The sequence below is a fragment of the Polyodon spathula genome, chromosome 3, assembly GCF_017654505.1.
Source record: "Polyodon spathula isolate WHYD16114869_AA chromosome 3, ASM1765450v1, whole genome shotgun sequence".
Lineage (NCBI taxonomy): Eukaryota > Metazoa > Chordata > Actinopteri > Acipenseriformes > Polyodontidae > Polyodon > Polyodon spathula.
The window spans coordinates 66289893-66302610 of NC_054536.1; the positions used below are offsets into that span (position 1 = coordinate 66289893).

At 34.2% G+C, this 12718-nt stretch overlaps 1 pseudogene; it reads left to right on the forward strand.

Annotated features, from left to right (window-relative positions):
- LOC121309221 overlaps positions 1-12718 on the forward strand; it is a 160862-nt pseudogene that overhangs the window by 24841 nt on the left and 123303 nt on the right.

Sequence of the window (12718 nt, forward strand, 5' to 3'; positions counted from 1 at the left end):
ATTTGCAATAAGGGACATTGTATATTTTCACACTGTTAATACATGGTTAATTGTATTTTAACATGCTACATTCATTGTAGCAAATATTTCTCAGATATACATTGTGTGGCCTACTAAAATAAATGCATGACCCACCAAAGGTTTTGCTGGCCCTCTACTATGTGAAGGTTGCCCATCCTAGATCATTATGTGCTCTTACTGAACTCTTGCTCTGTTGGAAGATGTTTGTATGTTTTTTATTGAATGTGTATATATGGACTGTTTGCTTTCTTTATTATTTTGGGGATAATGTCTTTGATGTATTTAAAGGACACTGATACAGTAGTCCAGCTAAGTAAAAATAACCATATGGAGCTGTGTGGATTAAAAACAAAAGAAAGGTTTACCATTGTACCTATAACGTAGCTTTCCCTTGTATTTGGTGCCTAGGAGATAGTTAATAGGTAAAAGGTTGTAATAGGTATAACATAATTATTACTATTAGTGTAAGATTGTATTTATAACTGCATGTGTGCTTTCAATAGTGTTTCAGAGCAAAACAATGACTTCAGTAGAGTGAACTGATCTTTTTTTATGATAATATTTATTCTGTTTGTCTCCGAGGGTGGGACTGAAAAACGCCCTTTGAGCATACAAAAAATACATTAAAGTTACTATAAGAATTATTATGGGAAATGTTTAGTGTGTTAATATGCTCCTTGTGAATTTGTTTTAATGTCGTTTCTGAACAGTTAATGTTTACTTATATAGCTTGATTCTTTAGTTTTAACTCGGAGGGGGTGCCACCTCAAACATTGCCGAAGGCACTAGTTAACCTAGCTTCGGCTCTGCCAGGCAGGTAGAGGTAATTGTTAAAAAGAAGAGCATTTGCACAAGATTCTTACACAAAAAAAAACAAACAAACAAAACAAAACAAAAAACTAATAGTGATGTACAGTATGATGCTTAACATACAGTTCCTAATAGCCCCTACCCCTCATACCTGCCTCCTGTGCTTTTTGTAAATGAAGCTAAAATAAATTGCTCATCATAACTCTGGACCATCTTGTTTTGCAGCACTGTCCTCCTCAGGTTTTAATTTAAGGAATCAAGCTGACTTCATATTGGGCATTGATTTTCCCCATTAGTCCAATACCTAGAAAATGCTTGATCTATTAGGCTTCTTTATTAAAACGCACAAAAACTAATGGCTACATAATTAAGAGACTGATCTTTTCACTGCAATAAAATGTCAACTGTCTTTCAGACAGATAAATATTCTCATCTTTATTGAACCAAGCCTCTGTTTTCTCCCTTAGTTTAAATTATTAAATACACAGAGATTGCTTAAGCAGTGTACATTTTCCTAAAGGTCACAAAGTTCATTAACTATACAGTGTCATTGATTGCAGCCCTTTTAGCACATTTCCTTCAGTATAGGCTTCTGCTCTGATTATAATTAATATAACTACTGCAGTACCCTGTGAAAATGGAATTGCTACTTGTGGTGCACTAAATAAAATGGTGCAGTGTTACCGTGACATCCAAATACGTTTTTGTTCCAAAAATTCAAGTAAAATATTAGACCTTTTTTTTTTTCCTGTATAGCCTATAAATCTCCAGTAGTTTCTGATGTTCCTGAAATATTGTCAGTTGTCAAGGGGACAAAATGTACTGTTCTCATTAAGAACATCACCCTTTATCATCATTCATGGGCATAGCTGCCCTCTATTATCAATAACATCTGCATGCCAGTTCAGATTGAGAGATCTACTATAGTGGCGTAATGTTTTGCCTAAAAAGAACACCACCCTAAAAACAATTATCTGTATCTCTATTGTTTGTTTATATATATTTGCAGTTTCTAAAGCATGCCAATGTAACACAAATTCTGCCCAACTGTCTGTGGCATTTTAATTTAGCCTCTTATTTTTTAAATTGTAACTCCTTTTACTATGTTTTTTGGAACTATTTAATTGCGATACTGTTGAAATATTGTCCACTGTCGGTACTGGGGATACATCGGAGGCACCTATGAATATGTATGTAAAGGCTTTAGAGTTTTACAGCAGCTTATCCAATGGGGAGGAAACTTATAAACAACATTCTTTACCACAAGTTATTGAGAATGTTTGAATCCCTTAATATATGGAGGAATCTGTCCATCGTCTGTATTTATGTCTCAATTCTATTTTTTAGACATTTTCGTTGTGGCTCTAATTTTGTATTTTCAGCAGCAGTTACTGCCATACTTATTTATTTTCATTGCTTGGTATTTTAGGTTTTGTACCAGCAGTTTAATCTTTTCTTGAATCTTTATTGTCTGGTGGTTTCCTGTTCACAGTTTATTTCAGCACTGAAAATTGGTTATCTTTACATGTACAAGGCACCTTTGGTTTGTTATAGTTCAATATTTAATTTGTTTTCTCAAAGATTGCACTTTTACATTCCATGTACTCTATCTGCTTTTTTTATTTATTTTTTTAATTGTGATGTATATCAGCTGTATTCCTATCTTAAGCATCGTCCATGCAAATCTGTAATTACCATGACAGCAGGCATATCCATTACATAACAATCAGTTTACGTCAATCAGTTTGACGCAAGATAAAATCTGTATTTTGATAGACTATGTACCAAATAATTATTTTCAAACATACATGACTTTTGAAGTTAACCAAATTGAAACAAATGTTGATTCTCAAAACATGAAAATGGTTGACTGTTTTATTGAGAAAGTGGTTACATTTCAGTGTCGTAAATAAAGCATTAAAAGTACATATTTTGCTGGACCCTTTCCTGTCGTAAGGCATCAAAATACAGTAACATGCCAAATGGTATTACAATTTGCTTTAGTTCTTTTGACCTTGTATTATAAACAACTAATCCAGCTTGACTTTTTGTTTACAAAAGTATGTGGTTTATTATGAAGTATATATTTCTGTTTTTAAGGACTGTCCAAGATTTATACTTTAACTGTTTATGAGCAGAATATCATTGTATCAAAATTATATCTAAAAAAAAAAGAATGAGGAAAGAAGGTTGTCAACATTCATAAACCTTTTCAGATCAGTGTGATAATTCTTAAATATAATCACTGTTATTAAACCATTGGCATTTACAATTATCAAATGTTCTGCTGTTAACTGTTGCTAAGCATGTAATTCTCAAACTCTTCATTTTGCCTAGTATTAATTATGTTGAAATTTTGTATTACATTATGTTATTCTGTTTAACCATTGGGGGGCCCTTCTTTAATTAGGACAGTCTAAATGTTTAAAATTGAATATAAAAATAAAGTAAAGAAAACTAAAAATGAAAAACCTAAACCGAGATTTTGTATTTTTTTTTTTCCTCAAAAAATATTACACAAGGGTACATAAGGGCCTTTTTATTTTATTGTGTTACATGTTTCCATGTGTTGCTACAACTGTTTACATAAGGTGTATGCGTTGTTTTGTTTATTTATTTTTAGATTTTGACCACTTTTTAAAAGTTTTAAATTGCATTCCCTGCCTCAAGATGGCTTCACATGTACCTGCATGGACCTCTTGGAACTACATTTCCCATGGACCTCTTGGAACTACATATACCCTTCAAATTGGTGTGTGCTAAATGCTGAAAGTTTTAGATAAACATGTGAACCACATGCATTAAACTGAATGGAAATGTTGGGCAGACCTGTTCAAGCAAAAAAAAGAAAAACATTACATAACAATTATGGAACAAACAGGGCTTCTGTGGTGGAATACAGAACATTTGGAAAATCACGTGGTTAATTTGACTGCAACATGCTGCTAAGCACATTCCAGCAGCTGCTTTTATTTTCATTTGCACTGCCAAACGGCAGAATAATGCTGATCGGCTGACCAACTGACATTCTGGAGATATGCAAGTACTGTAGCTTACACAAACAAACTAACAATAAAAGACACAGGTTGATTTGCCAGGTTGATGGGTACCATGGCTAACTGACTCACATGTAATCACAGTGTGGTATGGCACAAGACAATGCAAGCATGTTTCGGGTTTGCACAACGCCTACGGATTTAAAAAAAAAAAACATCAACAGTTGGTAACAGTTGTATTTTAGGATTTTCAGTCAAGTTACATTACAGGTAGTGTTCATGAACATTAACCTAAATTACTTAATTGAACAAATTAGTGTATTACTGAAATTGACTTTTTGACTGTTAACTTAACTAATTAAAATGAAATTGTTCCAAGTGTTGATGAACGTTCAGTTAACAACGATTTAGAAAAGTGAGTCAAAGGTTACCTGCAGAAGTTTGTTGTTTTAATTGGCCATGATTATTTAGCTGGCGCTACATTGAGGGCAACTACAATGCTTATATTTACGTTTGCTTGGCTTGGAATGTTGGCCAGTGGCGTGGCGATATAACAGCTAAAAATAGCACTGTTTTTATATTGATGACATTTGCTCAGAGAGAATAGCTAGCGGTATGTGAGGGGGGTGTATAAAAGGGGGTGTTATAACATGGAACAACTGTGTGTGTGTGTGTGTGTGTGTGTGTGTGTGTGTGTGTGTGTATATATATATATATATATATATATATATATATATATATATATATATATATATATATATATATATATATATGTATATATTACAATGAAAAGCTTAACTGCAATACCAGTAATTTTACAATAGTATAGAAACTGAAGTCTTAGGTGACAGTGAAAAAAAAAAATAAAAAAAAATAATGTGAAGCCTTTGCTATAGTTATTAGATAATTTGAGTATTCAAAATGGTACAGTGGATACCCTTTATTCTGCCATAGTATTTGAATACAGTTAATATATTTGAAAACATTATCAAGCAAGTCAAACATATGCTTAAAAGGAAAGATGACCAGGAGATAAACTCATTATAGCAAGTTATTTTATTCAAGCCCAAGTCTAGTTAAAGAATAGAGGATGAATAGTGGAATGTTATAATGGAACAGTAAAGTGATCCCCATCTTATATTCTGAGTTCCCATTACATAATTATTAAACCTGATATAGCTAATGTGTCACCTAAGTATTATGTTGCACTTGTGCTAAATGCATTAAAGGTTAATTAATATCATGTTAGCAAAAAGAAACATTCAAATATATTAGTTGTATATCCATATTTTCTGGACAGTAATAAACGTCACATTCAGAATAAGGTCATGGCGGAGTATGTTTTTGCTGTCCCCTCAAATCTGTTGGCATCAGTGTACACTGCATCATTTAAAATAATAATGATACCAAATATATAAAAACATTGTGATTTTAAAATGTGTCTACTGCTGAAGTATTAACAATGCCAATCATAATGCCTCACGTTCTACAATTTGAAAGCTGTCTTAAAATAACCAATAATACCTTTAAGGAAATGCAGCCTAAGTTTTCCTTTTCAAACCTATATTCTCTGAAATTACAATTTTACAGATCTCCAGTGAACGATCACTGACCCCTAAAAAAGATGTCATCTTCAGTGGGAATTAGTTTGTAGCCAACATACGTGGGTATTAAATGTGTACAATTGACATTGACCTAATGTGTCAGGGATCATAATGGAAGAGCATTACTTTTGCATAAGGATTGCAATCTATGTGTAGTTTTTTTGTTGTTGTTTTGTTCCAATTTTTAAACCCACTTTCTTTGTTATCTTTGTTAGATAAACAATTGCAGTATTTTATTTATATGCTTGGCTTGCATCTTGGAGGAAGAAGTGAGATATTTATCTTTTTTTTATCAGGCCTGAAATGTGCCTACTTAAGTCATCAAGACTCAAGCTGTTTTAATGCCTGATGAGTATCAATTCATCTACCAAAGTATAAGACACTGGGGACTATTCCAGTGATCTAAACATCCGTGGATCTAAGTAATGCCAGTGTTTCAGATGTTTAAAGTAGGACACATTGCGATTATCAAACATCTTAACAGTACATGTTAGCCTATTTAATTAATTCATGTCTGTAAAAATATGTATCTCTTTTGGGATTGGAGATGGCTTCCAACTCCTATATGACAGTGTATGTCTGTCCATAGATCCAGAGGGGCCAGAAACTAGTTTAATAACAGCACAGTGTGGAATACATATGTAAGAGAATCTGTTCTCAGTGTAAGGGCCTTGAGCATGCATGTGACCATTGTCTCCAGGCAAAGTGACAGCCTCCTTGTTGCTTGTAGATGTTGTAAATGACCATGAGGTTTTAATGCTGTTAAAATAGCATGATAGATCTGAATGTTGGCTGAAAATTAGTGTTTACAGTATCTACAGTATGTGTTTTTATTTCACTTCAAGCTAAAGTATCTGAGTGCTATTAAAAAGCAAATACGGATATTTTTTTGTATGAAGGAAAGCTGTCTCTTTGTTGCAGTTTCTTGCATTCTGATTATTCAGGTAAAGCATGATAAAACATTTTACATTGTACAAAATTGTCTATCATGGCATAAATTCAAACCTTACAGTAGATTGTCACCCCACAGAAAATCTAGCCAGCGTTTCTGTTCTCAAGTTTCTTTCACTTGTTGATGTTGTTCTAAGCAAGCTTGTTGGCATGATACAAGTAAACTGAGAGCAGTCTAATGGATTTTTTGCCAGGCTGAATATGATCACGTTTAAAGCTAATGATCTACTTGCATGAGGACAGTTCTCCAGTTTCAAACAGCTATTGTAAAGCAGTTTCTTATCAGGAGTCACAGATTTGGTCTTCCAGGAAGGTGGTCATTGCAACTTTTACTGTATATTATAATGTTACTGGGGAATGAATACATTTAGGTAAAACTAAACAATAGAAGTACACATTTAAAACACATTTTTGTTAATATTTAGATTATATCAGTATAGATATATGGCAAAATGTAAATGAACTAAGGAAACATGTTTACCAATGACTGTATAAACATATCACCCCACAGAATGTGATACACTTTTTATTGCAGTTTATGAAGGGATAGATTTCATATGTCCCTTATACTCTGGTATTACTACAACCGATTTATTAGCATGCATTTTTTAGTTTAGTTTTGTTTAGAACCAGTTCCTGCTGACTTGAATTTCCTTAGAACCTCAGAGAAAAACAATCAGTTTAGTTTATTTATAAAAGGATAAAAGAAACAGTAAATGACAGCTGTAGTTAATTATTAGAACCAAGTCAGATCTTGCTTGGTGTAGAACCAAATTACCCCTGTTAAAAATATGAATTGCATTAAACTAAATTTAATTAAAATTACATTTCAAAGTTGGAAAATGAGTACTGCGATGATCAGATTATAACTTGTGTATACTGTAGTGTAACCATCAGTTGTATACCACTGTATATCATGTTACCCATATATATCAAAAGATATATATACACACACACACACACACACACACACACTGGGCGTGCAAAACATTAGGAACACCTGCTCTTTCCATGAAATAGACTGACGAGGTGAATCCAGGTGAAAGCTATGATCCCTTATTGATGTAACCTGTTAAATCCACTTCAATCAGTGTAGATGAAGGGGAGACAGGTTAAAGAAGGATTTTTAAGCCTTGACACAATTGAGACATGGATTGTGTATGGGTGCCATTCAGAGGGTAAATGGGCAAGACAAAAGATTTAAGTGCCTTTGAACGGTGTATGGTAGTAGGTGCCAGGCGCGCCAGTTTGAGTATGTCAAGAACTGCAACGCTGCTGGGTTTTTCAAGCTCAACAGTTTCCTGTGTGTATCAAGGATGGTCCACCACCCAAAGGACATCCAGCCAACGGCAGGCCAGTGGTCAAAAACGGCTCATTGATGAAAGAGACCAAAGGAGGCCGACACGAATTGTGCAGAGCAACAGACAACATTGGTGTCGAAAGACCCATAAAAGAATGCACAACTTGTCGTACCTTGACACGAAAGGTTGGTATGGCAGCCGACGACCTAACAGAGTACCACTTCTTTCAGCAAAACACAAGAAACTGCGGTTGCATTGGGCTAAGGAACGAAAACACTGGACACTGGAGGATTGGAAAAACATTGCCTGGTCTGATGAATCCCGGTTCCTGCTGTTTCACGCTGATGGGAGGACTAGGGTATGGAGAAAACCACATTAGTACGTGCATCCATCATGCCACGTGTCAACATTGCAGGCTGGTGGTGGTGGTGTGATGGTGTGGGGTGAGTTTTCATGGCACACATTGGGCCCCTTGATAAAAGTGGAGCAATGTTTGAATGCTACAGGATATCTGAACATTATTGCCAATCAGGTGCATCCCTTCATGGCAGCAGTGTATCCATCTGCTAATAGATTTTTTCAGCAGGGTAATGCTCCATGCCACAAGGGTAGGATTGTCTAAGAATGGTTCCACGAACTGACAGTGAATTCAGCTTACTGTAGTGGCTTACCCAGTCACCAGATCTCAATCTAATTGAGCATCTGTGGGATGAGATGGAACAAGCTATTCGGAGTAGAGGTGCACTACCAGCCAACTTGACACAACTGTGGGGAACATTGGAGTCAACATAGGCCAGCATCCCTGTGGAACGCTTTTGACACCTTGTAGATCCATGCCCTGATGAATTGAGGCTGTTCTGAGGGCAAAAGGGGGTGCAACTCAATATTAGGAAGGTGTTTCTAATGTTTTGTACACTCAGTGTGTGTGTGTGTGTGTATGTTTGTATATATATATATATATATATATATGTGTGTGTGTATATATGTATGTATGTATGTATGTATATAATAAGTTTCATTAAGAAGTTAAATGCAGATTTATTTTCTGCTTTATCAGCATTTTACAAAAATAGCTGTCTAACTGATTGTTCTTTTACTGATACACTAGAGGTTATCTCATCATTTGGTTTACAACCATGCACGTTTAATGGTGCTAGGGGTTGTTATTAGAAGCACAGTACACTTGAGACATAAGTGGTATTGATAAAGTTAAAAAGACATTATTGAGTGATATGAGGAACTGAGATTGTTGGGTGCTCCTAAAATTGAAGTATGCATTTATTTGGTATTTTAAAGGCACATGTGAAACTTAAAATGCTGCATAGCTATGTTTCATAACTGCTTATTCTTCCACTTGGGTGTCATAGTTTGTCAGAACCTACTTTAACAGCTGATGTACTCATGTAAACAAGCTAGGAGATAATAAACTGTGAAATATTGGTTTGCAGTACCGTGATGCCCCCTTGTTCCTCCAGATGAGGAAAAAAAGTACTAGTTGGCAGCGTTACAGCCTGGTTTTAGAGATTCCAGTTTATACTACGCATTATCATAGGTCACTCTTAGCACTCCAGTTTCCGTAGCAAAATAACACCCATGTTAACATTAATGAGAATCCAATGCAACAGGATCTTGTGTGTTCTGGCAGCTACTGCTGCTGCCATCAAAGTCTAACTTTCCTGTGTCGTCTTTTGTTCTTTTTTTAATTTATTAAAAGTAACTAGAATTAAAGTGTTTCCTTTCACCCTTCAATTATAATAATGTGAGATTGTTCCAGCCTACTTTAAAGGGCATTGAAAAATATTTTGAATCTTTACTGTTTACAGAGGTTGGACGTGGGAACACCTGTGGCAGTCATTTTTGTGTAAATTATCTGCAAGTGGTTCCCATATCAAAGACTGACTCATATTACTAATACTAAACTTCACTGCATATTTCCATCCCAAACTTTTCTGAAGAAATTAGAGGCTGTAGTCCTTGAAAAATCATCACATATCCATCTACACTATCTAAAAAACCTTAATAACTCATGTCAAATCGGGGTGTTGTGGTTGCCCATGGTGGCCTTACACCCTACTGACATTTCTCCAAGTACTTTACTTTAATATGCATTACTGTAATGTTTCTAATGTTCTTTAGTTGTGGGCCTGTTCTTTAAAACAATCATTCTGTCCACTGTCTATATGAAATGTGTTGATATATAGTACACTTACATTGACTCTTCTGTTGCCATGGAACCCTGAAGCTATATAGGGAAACAGCTTACATTATAAGATACCTGTCTTGAAAGTAAGCCACTTTGGAAATGTATTACTTCAGAGAATGACAAATCACTTGAATGAAGTTTTGCACGTATGGCCAGATAAAGTTTATCTTTAGGGCATGTGTGACTGCCAAGAATCTGTTCAAACTACTTTAATCTGTTCCCAAACCTCAGTTCCCCTTCGAGTTTCAGCATTTGATTTAACTCAAAGTAGAGGCGTTTTGACACGTATCTAAAGACACAGACTAGTATTGCTTTAGTGTATTCCCACCACTGTTGTCAACTGACGCATGAGATATTGAATTAACCAAGAACTCAGGAAATATCACAATACCTAATTTAAACTTTACTTTATTGAGAATAATCCATCAATTTGATTTGACGAAAGCAATACATTATTTACCCAAGGGTACATAATAAGTAGCTTATTAAATGTCACAGACAGATTATGTGGTTTGTGTGGTGTGATATTAACTTCCTGTCTGTGCTCTGTGTCAGATGACTTACTCCACTGCATTTAATAAAATATGCTATACGTATCTGAACTGTCCATCAGGAGTGAGGTATGCACTTAATCTCATTACGATTTCTTCATAATAAAAAAAGCATTTAATTTGAGAGGATGCAAAATGTTACAAGAAAATTCCACCTAATTCTATTTTATACAAGGGGAATTCCAATCATAAGAAAAAAACTAATTTAGTAGAAAACATAATTGATTTGATTTCGATTCTGAATTATTGAGGGTTTCCCTAAACTCATTTTGCCCTCCAACACATATATAGTGAATACAGTAAATACTTACAGTAAAATGATTGTGGATGTATGACATATTGCCAGTCTAAGGAGATGAGAGTAATGTGAGATTGATCATCTTATGCAGCATTTACAACATAGAACTAGAGACTGGGTTCTATTCATGTCAGTGGTGCAGTATTGACATGTTGTCAACTTGTAAGATACGCTACACGGAGCGAATCGGAGTCCATAAAACACAAAAAAATTGATATTGCAGCTCAAATCTCCAGACCTAAGAATACTTTACAGTTTGATTACTCTGTTACCAATTCTAGTTACATTTACAGCTTTCTTTTCTTTTGTTTTATTTGTTTGTTTTTTTTACAATTTTTTCTACAGGGCTGAAATGGGTTACAAATGAGCAGGAGACCTATGTGACACAGTCACAGTCTCTTTTTATCTTGGCCTGATTTTTTTATTTTTTTTAATTAGCTTACTGTTTCATGCATTTTAAATATAACTCAGTAGCAGTGTATTTGTATGTATATGAATAGATAGATGAATACATTCTATTTGTGTGTACATTGTGTGTGTGTGCGTGCCTAAATACAACAGAGGACCGACCCCAAAGAACAGAATAAAAACTGTATAATATACTATATATATATATATATATATATATATATATATATATATATATATATATAATATATTATATATATATAGAATAATATATATTATAAATTTAACTGTGTGTATATAATTATATATATATATATATATATATATATATATATATATATATATATATATATATATATATATATATATATATATCTTGCTAAAATATATAAGAAATGACAGAAAACTTTAGAAATACATGTGGTTCTCATCTATGTGTTTTACTTAGATATATAACCTAAAACTAACAGTGATAGTTCTATGATAGTGATATTTTTTGCCTGTTCTTTAAGATAAAAAAAATTGCCTTAGGTGTTTTGAATCAATGTGGAAATCCCAAAACATATGCAATTTTTAATCAAGCCTGGTTTAATGGTCAATAAAGAATTGTGATGAGTTCAGTGGTGTCATATTGACTATATATTAATACTCAGTGTCCTGTTTGGCCATCAGCTAATTTGTTTAGATTCAGAATGTAAATGATGCTGTTGATGGCCCTGGTGACTGATGGCTTAAATTCAAATTAATCAATTCTTTCCTCCATTTCTTAATTCAGATCAACTATCTCTCGAGTGCACACTTTTCTTTCACTGGCAGTAAGAGTAATATGCTTTATTGCTGCATCCCAGTTGATGGCTGTATAACCTAAATATTTGCATTATATTGTATGTTTCTTGAAAGGTTATCTGATCTAAACCTGCCCCGACTGAAAATGAAACTCTGCAATCATACTCATCATTGCATGGCAACCGTTTTACCTGCCGTCAAGTTTTAAAATGCACGTCGTAATTTAAGTCGTTATATAAAGGTTTAAAATATTAAGATGCTGGTAAGTGATCTGTTATTATGTCTACAAAGTCAATGTCGTCTGTCTTTTGTTGAGTGTATACTAATATTTCAGTGCTGTCTTCTTTGTAATACATAGCATGCAGGCTACTAATATTACATGGCACTTTATTAACTGTTTATGACAGGTTCACGTGAGCCTTCTCACAATGACCCCTCAATTAATTCACTTGACGCTGTCTGTCCTTGGTGATAAATATATCAGTTGATCTTAACCCAATTGCCATCAAAGCTATCCCTGCCTGACAACCCTTGTCAATTATACAAAATAAAATCAAGTATTCATAAGTAGCTGGTAATAGGATATTGGCAGACAGATTTAATAATTCAGTTTTGCTGAGGCTTAACTGGCATTAGTTGTAGCTAATGGTTGCCTTTTTAAAAAATTCATTGGAGACAACGCTTGAGTGAGAAGATAGGCATAATTATGCGTACCTACTTTACATTAGGTGTCTGCAAATGGAAAACAGAAATTTAGTATATTGTTTGTAATGTTATTGAAGGCTGATT